We start from the raw sequence: 14,316 nt of genomic DNA on the forward strand, positions 1-14,316 counted from the left end.
TATATATATATATATATATATATATATATATATATATATATATATATATATATATATATATAAGTATTTTTAAATTTTATCTTTCTAGCTTTAAAAAAAAGTTTAAAAATTTTATCAGCCGGCATAATTTATTTTTAAATATTGAAAAATTTCAGGAAAATTAATTTTTGTTAGATTTTTAAACGTGTGTCAACAGCTTAAAAAAATCGTGTTTTAAAGAGTCGATGTTGTCTCGCATTTTCATTAGTTTTGTATGCTGTAAAATTTTTTTTTTAATATTAGCAATTTATTTGAAGCTTCTTTTGAATGGTAGAACATTTAGGATGATAATATTGAATTAAATTATAGTTACATCGTGTTAAATACAGGGGGGGAGCACGTTAAAACTTACTTTGCTGAATGGAGATGGTGTAAAATCTTTTTTTTTTTTACTGCATTATAATTCTTTATCTTTCGGAAATGAAAATACTGTCACTTTTTGGTCCTTTACGATAATTTCCTCAGCAAGTTGGAACGATGCACCGTGAAGGCATTTTAATAAAAAAAGAAATATTACACTGACTTCAAGACGTTACGAATGCCTACCGGTGACTACCGGTGTCACCGGTATGGACTATCCGTGATGACGTCAGCAGATTAAATTATTTTTGCTCACCGGCCATCTTGTCTTTTAAGACGGTCTTGGTTATAGGCGAGAATAACGTAGAAAAAAAAAAAAAACCGACTTGTTTTGTGTTGATGACGCATGCGCATGAATCTGACAACAAAATCTTTGTCGTTCTCAAGGTCGCAAGGCTAGACTTATAGACTTTAATTTAACGAAGATAACAATATAAACAAAATTCATCAATAGAATAATAAGTAAAAATAAAATGTAACAATTGTGTTTACAATAAGTACTACTGACAATAAAACAAACTTGTCAGAGAGAGGAGAGGGAGAAACCCAGTAGAAAACCTGTTTTGAAGATGACGCAATGCGTTCGAGATTAATTAAAGCAAAAAACACACACAACCTTTAAAAAACGTCAACGAATGTTTCCATCAAACACGTCTAGCGAAAAAAGATTCAGTAAATGTAAGTAAAATATTACTTGAATTATTTCACATTTTTGTAAATATGTTTTTATAAATTTTCAAAAAATAATCACATCGAAGTGGAAAGCAATTTTTGGAAGGAAAATGTCGATAATTGAAATTAGATAAATTTAACTTTTCTTTAAAAAATATAATTAAAAATGAATTTAATCTCTTTGAAGATTTTTTAGCGAATTCGGTTGATTAACGGTTATCCTGACGCTGTGGTGCACTTCTTTGTTTCCATTGGAAGTGACGTCACACAAATCTTATAATACGGATGGCAACAATTGTAAAAATAATTTGTTTTATTTTTCTTTCATTTTCAGCTCTTTTTTTTTTTCTCCCGTTTAACTTTTTTTTTTCTCCCATTTCTTATTTTGAGCGGAGAATTTATTTTATTTTCATTTTGAGATCTTTTTCCGATCCGGCGTTACCTTTTACAGGTACTCCTGCACTCCTGCAGTCCTGCACTTTACGACCCGAGCTATTTTTTAACGCTATTATTTAGAAACCTATTATTTAACATGGGGAAGGGAGGGTGTATTGTAACTATTCTATACTTTCACCTAACAATTCAATTAAAAAAAAAGGTAAATATGAAGAATTACTCCACCCTCGAAAATTCCTTTAAAATTACCACTTTTAAAGGTTTTCGGGGTCGCTGAAAACGAAAATAACATTTAAAATTACGGCAAACGAGTAGTTTCCAAGATATGAAGAAATGTTAGTTTTAAAAAGTGGGGGATCACTTTTCTATAATGAAAATAAAATAAATTCTCTGCTTAAAATAAGAAATGGGAGAAAAAAAAAAGTTAAACGGGAGAAAAAAGGAGCTGAAAATGAAAGAAAAATAAAACAAATTAATTTTTACAATTTAGCCATCCGTATTATAAGATTTGTGTGACGTCACTTCCAATGTAAACAAAGAAGTGCACAGCGTCAGGATAACCTGATTAACTAGATTATAGCAAAATTTTCCATAATAAAGGCGGAAATTTCGACCCCTCCATTACGAATAATAACAGTAAAACAATAAAATTGATTCATTGTAATTTTTGCAGTATTATCGAGAAAGATTCTTTACAAATCTATTTTTTTTTGTTTTACTTTCCATGAAACCAATGACTTTTCAAAAAAATTCCCCAAAAGCTAAAAAGCGAGAAAATTGGAACGACATGTTATTTCTACATATTTTGACATAAACAATAAAAACAACGCGATTTTAAAAATTCTATCAAAAATCAAATAATTGATAAATTTCGTTGCTTTTTTACTTACTTTTCTAAAAAAAAATGGCTGAAATAAAATAATATACAAAAAAATTCTCATACCCCCCCCAAACGCGATCATATCAGATTTTTTTTTATGTGTGTATGTGGGGGGGTATTAACAGCTTAGTTGTTTTTACATATTAAATAAACAATGTATAATTCAATGATAATATCGGTAGTTCGAGAAATTAATTTTTCTTTGAGTTATATTGATTTCATTAATACGGACTTAAGGGGTTTTTTTTGCTAATGTTCCTGTAAAAATGAATATTTTTTTAATTGTTATAATTTAATATGCTTTATTTTCATAAAAGCAAAAATAAATTTATGCATATTTTTTACTACTAAAAAGTTTTATTTTAAAAAATACATTTCCAATAATAATAATAATAATAATAATAATAATAATAATAATAATAATAATAATAATAGGTTCATTATATTCCGTGATCATTATTTGATAAATACTGAACATTTCATTAAAATTGGTTAATTTCCTGATTTTTGGTGAATTTTTAAGTAAAGGGAGGGGGTCAAAATGTTTATACATTTTGAGCATCGGCATTCATTTTGCATAGGCACCGCCAAAAATGGCCGCAAAATCAAGTTGTTGTTGTTTTTTAAAACGAAATTACGTTTATTAAAATCCATTATTTCTGAGTAACTTTTTTTTTCCAGAAAGATAAAACCCTGAATTTTATCATATAGAAAACAGAATAATGTAAAACTTTTTCTACTATTTTTAATTAAATTTTTAATGTTAAATTTTCCCAAAAAGTTAACAATTGACATTTTTTGCCTTGCACAAAAAACGTACATAAATATTTAAAAAAAAAAAGAAGGGTTTTGAAATAATTTATTTATTTATTTGTTGTCTAACTAAGATTTAGGATGATTTTCTATGAGAATATGCAAAAATATTATAATATAAGTACCTGGATTTCAAATAATTCCACTTATTCATATATGTAACCAGTTATTTCGCGTCGATCTAGAGTCTAGATCGACACTGTTTACGTTTGCGTTTGATAAGAAGCAAACTATGGAAGACCAAACAGGCCAAAAAAACTTATTTTTCAGTGACGAAAATTTCAATGTATTATTAACGCTGAGGCTGGCCAGTACCAGATGGGTGACCATTTGTATGAGTTTGGTTTTTAATATGTATGTGTGTGGGGGCCAGGATCCCCAAAATGGGGGTGGGGGGCAATTTAAAGCAGAATAAAAAAAATTATTTCAGCGCGTTTGGTCCACCATAGTCGAAAGGCGGCAAACGTTTTTAAACAGGATCGAAAAAAAATGATGCTATTTTTAACACAAAGGGCACAATATTTATCGAATTTTTTTTTTGGTATCGATTCTTCAAAGCATGCCCTGTTTAATAATGGTAATGCATTATTCGGCTCGCTAAAAAAAAATTGTTAATTTATTTATCAAAGATTTTAAAATGGCTTTTTTCGTATAAATATTAAAATTTTTTTTTTTGTTTTGCTTAACTTAAATTAATTATTTTACTTAACATATTCACCGAATTTCACACTTCAAAACTGAAAAGCGGGATAATCAAACACAAAGGTCAAAATAAGGTATGCAAACAATTTTTTTTTTCTAATCCATAATTCTGTCCCTTACAACAACACAATATGTTGTGTTCAGTTTCAGATGATTATTTTAAGCATATTTGTACCCCCTCAAAACAAGGGGGGTTTTGTAAGCAAAATATATAAATATATATAAATATCGTTTATGAAAAATAAGTACACTGTTATAAAGTTCATTCTTCTCCTAATAATCGCTGAAAATTTCGTATTTATCGGATAATTACCTGATTTTTGGTAGATTTTTAAAAAGACGGTCCGTCAAAAAGTACTGACCTGCACCCCCCCTCCAGTTTTGGCGGTGCCTAATTTTGCACGTACCCATATTAAAGTATACTTGAATGATGAAATAATATATTTGATATTGGGGTCACAAAGGTTGCCGATTTATACGATTTTTATTGATTTTTTGGAAAAATGTTGGAAAATATTTAAAAATTATTTCAGTTTTACGAAATTAAAAAAAAATTAATTATTATTTATATTTGACAGTTTTTAACTATGTAATTTCAAACGATTTCTGAAATTCATTTTTATTTTTTATGATTGAATTTTTCAAGGTTCATGAAAAAAAATGTGGAAGATTTGGTCTTAAAACTTATTATCAATACACAGACAATATTACTGTTGATAATTTTTAAAAAATCGAGGCCTTTTGAATAGTAAACAATTAAAAAATATATATTTAGAAATCGAACGTGAATAATGTTTTCTATGAAAGTCCAATGATAAACTTCACATGTCGCTGATAGAAATCGTAGCGTTACTCGTTTCTTTTGTCAAAACAAAAATATAATTTCGAAACCAAGTAACTGAAGCAATTATCATTTAAAAGCTAATCAAATTTTCTTGTGCACGGCATGTTTTACAATCTGCTAATATTAAAGAAAAATGTTCATAAGTCCATACAAAAATTTTGAATTTAAAATAAGTTTCTGAAAGTTAATTTAAGGTAAGATTAAAAAAAAAACTAAGTTGTAGGAATTAAAAATTGATATTTCCTAGAATAAAAAGGAATTTAATAAAAATAATTTAAATATTACCTTTTTTAGACTATGAATGACGATATTGAAATTAATAATAAAGAAATTTTGTCAGTTAGCTACCTCCATATCAACAAAAAACTAATTGTTTTAGCTGTTGTCTGCTCAAACCTGACATTTTTCTGGACCTACACATCTATATATGTATTTTTCATAATATTTCATGCCAAAGGCAAAACTGTTACTGTTATATTTTACTTGACTAATAATTTAACAAAAACTTTAACAAGATATACAAGATATACAATAAAGTTGTCACTAGAAAGAAAACAACACTACACCTTTATTTTTAAACTTTTAGTGAAAAAAATGAATTCAGGTAATTTTATTATGTAGTAGAGCTGGCATCTATTCAATTAAGCGCCTTCAGCTTTAATCACCACCTTGATATGGGTCTAGAACTGGGAGCATGCTTTTTCCACAAGCGCCAGCAGGAGCTTAGCGAATACTTGGCAGATGGCAACAATCAGGCTGGCTTTGGTGTTGTGATGTTCTCAAAGTATGACCAAAGAAAGTAGTCCAGCAGATTCAGGTCAAGGGAGGAGGAGGAGGGTCAGCGAGAGAAGGGTACAAATTCATAGCACTCCATCTGAAGCCAAGCCTGGGTGTCTTTGGACTTATGGGCCGGTGCTGAGTCCTGCTGCCACACTCAGAATCCATATTATACCGAGGGATCACCACACTCTTCAGCACATCCAGGTAAACTTTGGTGTTGACTTTCAAGGCAACTTTGAAGATGTGAGGTGGCATGATGTGGCCCTTACTTGAAACGATACCAAAGATCATAACCATGGCCGAAAACTTTTTCATCACCCTGGGCACGTCTCTGTTATTTCTGGCAATCCAGCGATGCATTTTGAAGATGCTGGTAATGGTCTTATTGTCATAACTTGGTTGGGTAGAGAGCATGAGTTGTACAGCAGTGCATCTCCGATCTCGACAGTTGAACATTGTCGCTTTCAGGCATGATAGAAGACGCCTATTGTGCTTGGGATTTGTACACAACTGGCCAACTAATGCATAGTCTGAAACAAAAAGATATAACCGGTTTTCATCAAAAGGATTTCCTGTCATCTAGTCTTGGTTTCGATCTCAGCTCGAGTATTTTTTTTACTAGAAGTGAACTGTTTAGAACAAACATAATACTCTCATGCACATATCTCAGTTTCTGTTTTTTTTACATCATTTTATTAAAGGAATTTAACGTTACATTTAATACCTATGGAATTTTTGTTTATAATAAATAAGAAATCTGCACAAATTAAAATATAATATTTTCGCATATTTTACAACTGGGCAACGGTGGACAGCCTGCTAGTACTAAAGAAAAATGACTGAAATTGAAATCATACTTTGGGGTAAATTAAAATTAGTTTAGAGAAGTACCTCTGCGCTAAAGAACATTCATAATAAATAGCAGATAACTATAAACTTGAATGATTCAAACATTATATGGCCAGCAAAAAGTTATGAGTTTTCATTAAGCTAAAATTCAAGACTGATCCCCCAATCAAAATTCTAAAACATTTTTTTATTTTGTTTTGCCTTGAGCTATTCTCAGTGTTCATGCATAACGGTCTAAAAAGGTATAATTTTAGTTTTAGGATGATTTGATTTCGTTTAGGATCCTCATGAAAAATAATACCAAAGTGTTAATAATTTTGAGATTTGAACTTGCATTACATTTGGTTTTTGTGAAAATGTTTTAAAAATCTATAAAAGTTACAACTTAGATTATTATTTTCATATGTTTTTTTTTTTGATTTAAAAACAAATTATCCAATTTTTTGTGAATAAAAGAATCAGTTCAAAGAAATATTTTTTAAAAAGTTTCAAAGTTTATTATTTGAAAACCACATTGACATTTAATTTATATTTTATTTATATCAGAAATGTGTTCAAATGCATCAGAAAGCATTCAAATATGCTAATATATTTCTCGCCATACCAGTTTTGTTGTTTGAAGTAGCAACAGCAGTGAATGTTGTTTTATTTGTTGACCCTTGATATTACAAAGCTCATTAAGCCCCAGGTTTAATTGCTAAAAAAACACATTTCAAGCAAAATTCGGCTTTAATTAACTTTATCTCCTTCGAGGGTGATACATTTATTCTAGCCTTTTTCTAATAATTTAAGTCTTATGTTTTTGTAGAAAAATTTGTCTTCAAAATACACCTACGTTTCCAATATCATTTCTTCATTGGAACCAAACCTCTTTCACCAAGGTAATCTTCTGTGATCTGTAAACAGTCAATTGTTGCTGGTGCATTGTCTTGATAACTGAACACTTTTTTATTCATTTGTGGCAAGTTTTGGTGATTTCATCAAACATACAAAATGCTCAATAATATTCATTGTTTTTGGTTCATTTTTAAGCTAATCAATTAATAAAATATCTTGTATATTCCTAAATACAAAACCTTGCTAGCTGATTTTTGTATCTTTGGTTGTTTGGCTGTATTCATGTTTCATCCTCATCATATTATGCCACAAAAATATCTTTTTAGTTGCAAACAACTTGGAATTCCCGACACTTTGTTGTTCTTATGGACTAAGAATAAACATAACACAGACTTTGAATACAACTTTTTCATCGACAAACGTCCATGCAAAATTGTAATATCTTTAATTCCTATGTTATCACATGCAATTTCAATCGATGATCGTCAAAAATGAGTTTTAGACTTTTTCAATGTTTCTCAGGGCAACTGACAAATTTAGGCAACTTAAGCATTCAGCATCATTTGTGTCTGTATGACCACGTTTAAATTCTAATCATTGTTTCTGATAGAGGAGAGTCAAATTAACGCTTATCAAACCATCGCTTTTCTTGAATAGTATTTTTCCCGTTGATACGTCAGCTGGGAATTAATTTTTTTAAAATTGTCCAAATGTAAAATGGATGTTAAATGGAATAGGATGATGATGATGATGATGATGATGATGATGATGATAGAGCAATGTTTAGCAACAGATAAAATTCAGATTTTTCATTCCTCTAACTACTTGCACTGTAGCTTCACTTAAATTTATGTTATTTGGAAACTAATAACTCGATTGAGCTCATATTGTGACGTGTGCTATTTGAAGGTTAGTACTTTATAAAAAACATATATTTTTTTATTAGTGGTGCAATGTATATGTTAAGCCAAGAACTTATAGTGTATTGTGTTACAGTACAGAAAATATTTAGTCCCCAAATTGTGTGTATACTATAGAAACCCACACACCCCTTTTTACTTTTACCTATTTCTTTGAAACGACATACGGCTAAAAGAACTAGGTGTCAATTTCTCTTTACAGAAAAAAAGCATCTCTCTTTGATTAAAACTTTCTCAGATTCGTTGAACACTCATTCTTCATGAATATTTTATTTTGCATTGTCTTAACAAAGTTGTCAATAAAAATTGGTCATTTGTATGCATATTTGTGATAAGGATTTAACTCCCATTTGGAGATAATATTGGTTTCAACTTTTATCTTTGAAATATGGATAGACATTAAAAAACTTTTTTAAAACAGAAGTTTGAACATGAGTCAGATAATGTTCAATGTATGAATCTATGAAGTGAATTTTTGTATTCATTGAGTGATCTGTATACGCTTTATTGGACATCTATAATATAAATCTCACCTGTCTGTTTAAATGAATGTATGTCTGCCTCAAACTTTCGACGGAGGCGACGCATTTTCATGAGATCAGTATTGTTTTGAAGCTCGACTCTTCAGACAACAAATATTGAAAAATTGGTCAAAAACATTAATTTCTTCGCCCTCAACTGGCCACTTTTCTACAAGAAGGGGTCGCTTTTTTTGCCGATATTTTCAAAAGTCATCCCATCTTTTCAATTGACTAGCTGTAATTTAAACGTTCGTCACTTTTGCTTTGGTGATAAATGCAACGGCAAAGACGTCACGTTTTTTTTTTCAAATTCTTTTCCTCCTTCACGGTATGGGTTTGAGCCTGCCTACCTACTACCACTCTTTTTTTTTTGCTCAACACACACCTCAAAACACTCGGGCAATGCTGGGTCCCTAGGCTAATTGTATATAAAAGTCTCTTATTCGTCTGTCATTTTTGCCAGCGGCCAAACTTAGCATTAAAGGATATATCTGCATGTGTTGGGTTGGGACAAGAGATAATGGAACTACAAGAGTTTGGTTAACAATTTAGGACTCCACAGAGATGCCAGGAGGATTGTAATACAAACATGAATGTTCTCTCTGGGAGAAGAACAGGAAAGATAGAGAAAGACGTGGTATGTAGTTTTTTATTCTACACACAGGATTTCTTTGATTTGTTAATTTAAAAGCTGCTAAATGGAGATTTTGTCTAATGAAGAGTTGTTAAGCAAGTATCACAATTAATGAGCTGTTATTCTGAACATCTTTAAAATACCTCATTATAACGTTTTCTTTAATAGTTACTACCAAATATTATTTTATGTGAAATCGTTACAAAAATATGTTAAAACTTACAAAAGGCAAACACATTTTTGTAGCTCAAACTGTTTCAAGAATATTTATTTGTAACATTTTTCACTAATAAGTGTATTCAAATAAGTATATTCGTAAAATAATAAAAAAAGACAAATTAGAAAAGCCTACGCAATAGTTAAAGATCAAACTGATTTAAAAATAATTATAACGTTTTTTAATAATTGCTATCACATGTTTCTGTAAAATTATCAAAGAATTGCTAAAATTGAAGCCAAATAGAATATAACAGTAATCATAGTCGATGCTGAGTTCGAGGGTCCAAAAAATGGGGTAAGACTCTCCTTATATATAGAATATTTTGAACTCTTATAATCTATTGTCCAAAATTTTAGGCTCCAACTGATTCAAAAAGGGTAAAATTCGCAAAATACGACCTTAAAAGTAGCAATCTGGCAACCTCCCATTTTCTTCACTTGCTAGCACACCATGAACGCTATATCCATGTGTATCAGGCAGTAAAATCTCTCCATCAATCACTTTTTCGATGCATCAACTTTTGAATTGGCTAACATCTACATTTTTAAATTAAAAATTTGTGTTCATGTCACTGAGATTGTTTGTAATGTTCGTAAGGAAAACTGTAATTGCTTTCAGTTTTCCTTCAATCTTAATTGCTTTTAAGTTTCTCTTCAACTATGAATAAGAAAACGAATCATTCAATTTTTTTCTTTACATAAGAACTCGTTTTAATAAAGACATTGAGTAATCAAATTAAAAATATTATTTTATAATTGTCTTATGTGCTGAAACTACTATACACAAAAATGTATTTATTATAACTTATTACGTGTCTTTAGAATATAATTTTGCAGAATAAAATTAATATCTTTTTCTTAAATTTATCTTTGAATTGTTTTTAATTTATTTCAGTGAAGTATGAAGCTCTTACAAAGAAATAAAATATGTTTTGACATGTATGCATAGTCGAGAGAAATCATTTTCTTGTGAAGTATGTAGTTATTCATTTACAAGGAAACATATGTTGCAACACATACATTTGTCTGCAAAAAAATATCTTACTTGTAATTTATCTTTTGTTTTTTTCTTTTTTTCAGAATACTACAAAGAACAGCAAATGCTAATTGCCTGAAGCAAGAGAATTTCTGTCATAAATAGCATTTTACATGATCTATTGAACCAACAATTTCTTGCTAATTATATAGATATTTCTTCTTTTCTTTAATATATGTGGTTGCATCTGAGTAATGTACACATAGAGTCTTTAATATATACAAAATTTAGGCATCCGATATACTAGATATTGTCCAGTCATTGAGCATGCTTTCCATGTAATTCTCGCCCAATGCTTTTTTTTTTTTCACTTTTTCAAAAACTCCTTAATGTCTCCCATCTTTAATTTTTTCGACATTTGGAGCGCTCCAGCTCGCAGAAAAATATTCTTGCTAGTAGAATGAGGTGTTCTGACCATCACCCTGCCAATGCGGCACATATTCCTTTCATCAATTTTTTCAAAATTATTCTTTAAAGTACTTTCCTACTTTTCTTTCCATTGATCACATACGCTTTGATAGTTTGATAATCTCCACAAAGTATTTTGGATATTTTGATGGTAGTTATTTCTTTATCAAGAAGTGAAGTTATTTGAAGTCAATCAGAATTGGTTAAAACTGGCTTTTCCCCATTTTGTCACTTGTGCTTAAACAAGTCAGACGGCTTAAATCACCATTTTCAGAAACATTCCATAAACAAGAATATTAAGCCTGAATATTTTCAAGTATATCTCTGTATAGGGAAGAAAATATCACAGTTAAATCATATGCTTGTAAATTTTACCAGAGAACGTGAAAAATTAAATTTTTGTGGCAATAAATTGGTTTGAATTATTAGGCTGCACACACTGTAAATAAATGTTAGATTTCCACCAATCTGCAGAGATTAAAGATCAAACCTTTATTTCAAGGCCACAAACTTAACAGTCTGTTGGTATACAGAGCGGCACCACATTCTTATATTCATATATATTAGAAATTAGAGTTGACAATAAATAAGGTTGTCATTCAAACATAATAAAATATAAATAAGACATTTCAACTTTGAAATCCATGATAAGCATTAACTGAAAGATGAATAAAACTTTATTTTCTTGTACAAAAAGCAAAATAAGAAAAAATTATACTGCAAAATCTTAAATATGACCGATAAGCTTAGCAATAGAGAGAAACAATATCCTTGTGAAGTATGTGGTTATACTTTAAAAAATAAACAAAATATGTTGCTACATATGCGGACACATACTGGAGAGAAACCATATTCTTGTGAAGTATGTGGCTATTCTTTTACACAGAAACAACATAAGTTGCAGCACATGCGAACACATACTGGAGAGAAACCATATTCTTGTGAAGTATGTGGCTATTCTTTTACACGGAAACAAAGTATGTTGCAACACATGCGAACACATACTGGCGATAAACCATATTCTTGTGAAGTATGTGGTTCTTCTTTTACACGGAAACAAAGTATGTTGCAACACATGCGAACACATACTGGAGAGAAACCATATTCTTGTGAAGTATGTGGGTCTTCTTTTACACAGAGAAATGGGATGTTGCAACATATGCGAACACATACTGGAGAGAAACCATATTCTTGTGACGTATGTGGCTCTTCTTTTGCACAGAAACAAAATATGTTGCAACATATGCGAACACATACTGGAGAGAAACCATATTCCTGTGAAGTATGTGGCTCTAGCTTTAAACAGAAACCAAATATGTTGAAACACATGCTAACACATGCTGAAGAGAAACCATATTCTTGTGAAATATGTGAATCTTCTTTTAAACAGAAACAAAATCTGCTGCAACACATGCGAATACATACTGGAGAAAAACCATATTCTTGTGAAGTATGTGGTTCTGCTTTTGCATGGAAACAAAATCTGTTAAAACACATGCGAAAACATACATGAGAAAAACCATATTCTTTGTGAAATGTGCGGATTTATTTTATACAGAAACAAAATATGTGGCAACACATGTGGAAAAATATTGGAGGGAAACACTTTTCTTGTGAAATATGTGGCTCTTTTAATTAGAAACAAAATATGTTGCTACACATGTGAACAGGGTCTTATGTATGACATGAAAAGAAACTGGAACCTTTAGAAGATCTCTATCATTCCAGTAATTATAGGAGCAACCGGACTTATGAAAAAGAATTTTACAAACTATCTTACAAATATACCAGGTAAACCAAGTGCAAAGGAGATTCAAACAATTGCACTTAAAGGGACGGTTAGAATCTTAAAAAGATCTCTCGGTTGGTGTGTCTAAAATAGCAGGTGTATGTTTGGCATCTGGTAGGATGCCCCATCCCTGGCTTAAACAAAATGATAAGAAAAATGAAAAAAATAGAGAGAAACCATATTCTTGTAAAGTATGTCGCTCTTCTTTTACACAGAAACAATGTATGTTGCAACATATGCGAAGGCATACTGGAGAGAAACCGTATTCTTGTAAAGTTTGTGGCTCTTCTTTTACAATGAAACAAAAGATGTTGCAACATATGCGAACACATACTGGAGAAAAACCATATTCTTGTGAAGTATGTGGCTCTTGTTTTTCCCGAAAAGACTATATGTTGCAACATACACGATTGCATACTGGAGAGAAAATATAGTCCTACAGACTGCATTTCTTTTTCCAAAAACAATATATATTGTCATCTATGTGACCACATACTTGAAATAAACAAAATTATTTTGTTACCTTCTTTTTGCAAGAAATCAAATAAGTTACATGCATACGCATAGAGTAAAAGATGCATTGCTATATAGTATGTATTGATTTCCATTTTATCTATATTGAAGCTAACTCAAATATTTACTGCAGAGAAACAAGATTCCTAGTGACTATTTGACTCTGTACCTTTAAACAAATTAAATATGATGATGCTTAAAGTAACCATATTCTATTTTTATAAAGCATGTACATGGTTGAACTAAGGTGTTTCATGTTAATCTGTTTATCCTATATGTTGCAGAATAACGAGACAACGATTTCAGTTTAATATTTATTTACACTGAGGTTGAATTTGATTTCATTTCTATGAGAAATAATCGTTGATTTGTTTTGATATGACGATAATGTTTTTTTCTGAAACTAAATCAATTTGAAAAAGGCCGTCCCATGTTAAACCCTTTATCCTTGTTGGAATACTATATCTAAGAAGTGTCATTAATTTGTCTATGAGATATGAATTTCAAATTTCATTATTTTTTATAGATATTACATCAGTAATAGTTGAAAAAATTCTGCTATTTTTATAATAGTATTTGTAGACTTTTGATTTTCTTTTTGCATGAGTTCGGTTTTGTAAAATATAGGTTATTAATCTGCATTTTATTTCATTTTTTTTTAAATATTTGTGTTAAAAATATTGTTGCTTTTCTTATCCAGTTTTTTGTGAAATACTGTCAGACAAAATAAAACTTGAAAATTGTTTAAAGGAAAATATCATTGCGTCAAACTCGCGCTGAAATGGTGACGGTAAAACCTGAGTGAGAAAGTTATTTGCTGAAATAAAATATGAAATCTTTGTTGAAATTTATTAATTTAACAGGTTATTTGCTAATCACGGAATGGAAAAAAACTACAGGCATTTATGTAATAATTAAAGTATCGCTAAAAAGAAAATTACTGAAATGCCGACTATAAAATACAAGAAATCGAAGTTATTAAAATTAGGAATGTCTATTTCGTTTTATTTACATGGCACCGACAAGTTAGTCGTATTAAACTAAAGAATTATGCTTATGTGGTTTTCTTTCACTACATTTAAGATGTTATTCTAAAAATTTACC

The 14,316-nt window shown here is 30.1% G+C and overlaps 1 long non-coding RNA gene across 1 annotated transcript; it reads left to right on the forward strand.

Annotated features, from left to right (window-relative positions):
• Nucleotides 1-586: 586 nt before the first annotated feature.
• Nucleotides 587-12,332, forward strand: LOC145269353 (uncharacterized). Its single transcript, XR_013865001.1, has 2 exons — nucleotides 587-1,077; nucleotides 10,547-12,332. It is a non-coding gene; the product is annotated as an uncharacterized LOC145269353 (long non-coding RNA).
• Nucleotides 12,333-14,316: the final 1,984 nt, after the last annotated feature.

This window comes from Euprymna scolopes, chromosome 45 (assembly GCF_053919585.1).
Source record: "Euprymna scolopes isolate OS-2025 chromosome 45, ASM5391958v1, whole genome shotgun sequence".
Lineage (NCBI taxonomy): Eukaryota > Metazoa > Mollusca > Cephalopoda > Sepiida > Sepiolidae > Euprymna > Euprymna scolopes.